The sequence below is a fragment of the Rattus rattus genome, chromosome 1 (assembly GCF_011064425.1).
Source record: "Rattus rattus isolate New Zealand chromosome 1, Rrattus_CSIRO_v1, whole genome shotgun sequence".
Classification (NCBI taxonomy): Eukaryota; Metazoa; Chordata; class Mammalia; order Rodentia; family Muridae; genus Rattus; species Rattus rattus.
The window spans coordinates 98,421,545-98,423,970 of NC_046154.1; the positions used below are offsets into that span (position 1 = coordinate 98,421,545).

A 2,426-nucleotide genomic window follows, 5' to 3' on the forward strand; every position below is an offset into this window, starting at 1 on the left:
GTTCTCTGCAGTACCAGAAGTGCTCTTAACCATTGAGCCACCTTTCCAGTCTCTACAAATTATTATTCTTAATACTTTTATCAATAAAATGTGTGGAAATAGAGATTTTTTTTTCTTTTCGGTGTATGGGTCATCAGATGTGTTGTGTTACCACAGCCAATGATGGCAGAAAGTCTCAGCCTGACAAGGAAACAGGATTGATGGCTTTAATGACAAGAAGAGCTATCAACGCTCCAAGAGTGGTATAGTTCCATTTTCTAGATGAAAACTAGAACATAGGATATTTGTGGTGGTTGAATATTGGTTGTCAAGTTAATGAGCCTGGAGTCACTGAAAAAACAAATCTCTTGATCCTAGATTGGGTTAACTGATCTGGGAGAACTCACCCCACCTTACATGTGGGCTGAATACAAGGAGAAAGTCTGCTGGGCATCAGCATACATCTCTCCTTCCTTTCAGAGCATAGAAGGAATGTGACCAAATGCTTCATGCCTTGCCTGATCAATACCTTCCTTACCAATGAGCAATCAAAGCTTAAACTCTGAACCAAAACAAACTCTTTGTTTCTAAGTTTCTGTTGTTAGGCATTTGGTTTAAGCAATGTTAAGTAACAAATGTAGCATTAAACAGGTGTGTAACAAAACAGTCCATCTGAAAGGGAAGATTTCTGTGTTCTTGTTTTCTGTGATGGACACATAGGCGCCCTCTCAGGTAGAGGTTTTTACTGTGTGCATATGGTGTGAACATGGCACATGTGGATGTCAAAAGACAACCCTGTGTGTCAGTCTTCACCGTCTACCTTTTCTGAGACAAGATGGCTTTGTTTTCTTCCTGCTGCATAGAACAAGCTAGTTGACCTGCCAGCTTTCAAGGGCTGCTCCTGTTGCTACCTCCCTCCTTAACTGTAGAAGAGTTATGATTGTAGATGTTCATGCTACACACCTAGCTTTTACATAGATTCTGAAGCCTTGGAGTTACGTCCTCACACTTGTGCTGCAAGCATTCCAACTGCTGAGTACGTCCCCAGATCAAGGATTTTTGTTTCTATGCTTTCTTTCTGGAACTTGAGGAGGCAGATTTTAATCGCCTGATAAATTTACTTTAATGCAATTATTATAATTTTTAATTTTGAACAAACTCCTGGGGAGATTTGGCTTATAAATAATTATGTTTAGGCAATATACTGTCATGGCAAATATTTAAAAAAAGTAAGGTTAGCATAAGAAACAAATAAAATGGAGTCATTAGTTCTGTGGGGGTTGGTTGTTTGTTTGTTTTTAACTCTTACTGGGCTAGGGAGATAGCCCAGCAGTTAAGAGCACTTTCTGCTCTTAAAGAAGACCAAGGTTTGTTTCCCAGCATACAATCAGCTGAGGGTCCAGTTCTAGGGGATCTGACACTGTCCTCTGACCTCTACTGGCAATGCATACACTGTGCACAAACTTACACATGCATACACACATTAAATAAATAAATATTACTATTATCTTTCAAAGACATAAATTCCTTTGCACTTATTTTTCATAAATGTTTTTCTACATGGGAGCATTCAATATGAACTTGGGATGTTTATAGCCTCCTATATATAGATATGACTATCCAGAAATAAGATAAAGGTGAATCTGGTGGACTATGCTATGAGAACAGAATTCCAAGCTTTGGGTCCTACCTTTATTCCACACTTTCTCTGGGTTGTAAGCAACTTCTGTGACTTTGTTCTATGTATCGATATGGTTAACTCCGGTACACCTGTAACAAAGACCTCCCCAAAGTTCCAGACTGGTAGACATGGCCGTCTGCCAGCCATGTGCAGTTGGAGACCCTCTGAACACCAATGATTAAATTTTGCTTTTGTCTTTCTTCATATCTTTCTTTTCTTTCATTGAAAGGTTTTTTTTCTACAGAATATTTTGATTAGTGTATCTTCTCCCTCAACTCCTCCCAAATCCATACCCTTTCTGGATTTCTCATTAGAAGACAAACAGGCACTACCCCTAGAGGCATTGCAGGTGTGGCTGCTGTGTTACTTGGGTGTCCTCACTAGGTGGCATAGAGAGGAGAAAGGCTATGTCTATGCTCAGTGTTCTGAGCTATGAACATCTGAATGATTAGTAACCTAACACTCTCAAAAAAAAAAAAAAAAAAAAAACAAAAAAGAAGTGAGACCACAAGTCCAGCCCCAGAAGTCCCAGGTCGGGAGCTAGCCTGAGATGATCACCAGTCTAGCCTCAAGCAGGCCCAGTTGGGCTCCCAGGATGTAGAGCAAGCCAGAAAATAGAATAACCTCCCTGGGTCCTCAGGCCTGGGGTGGGAGTGAGCCTGAGACAGAAGAACTTCACAAGGGACTACTGGGGTGGGCCATGCAAGCGGCTAGCCCATGATAACCACCAAACTGGCACCACAGGACCTAGACACAGGCTAGCCTA

The 2,426-nt window shown here is 41.1% G+C and overlaps 1 non-coding gene across 1 annotated transcript; it reads left to right on the forward strand.

Annotated features, from left to right (window-relative positions):
* Positions 1-1,987: 1,987 nt before the first annotated feature.
* On the forward strand, positions 1,988-2,124 carry LOC116890522. Its single transcript, XR_004386704.1, has one exon. It is a non-coding gene; the product is annotated as a small nucleolar RNA SNORA17 (small nucleolar RNA).
* Positions 2,125-2,426: the final 302 nt, after the last annotated feature.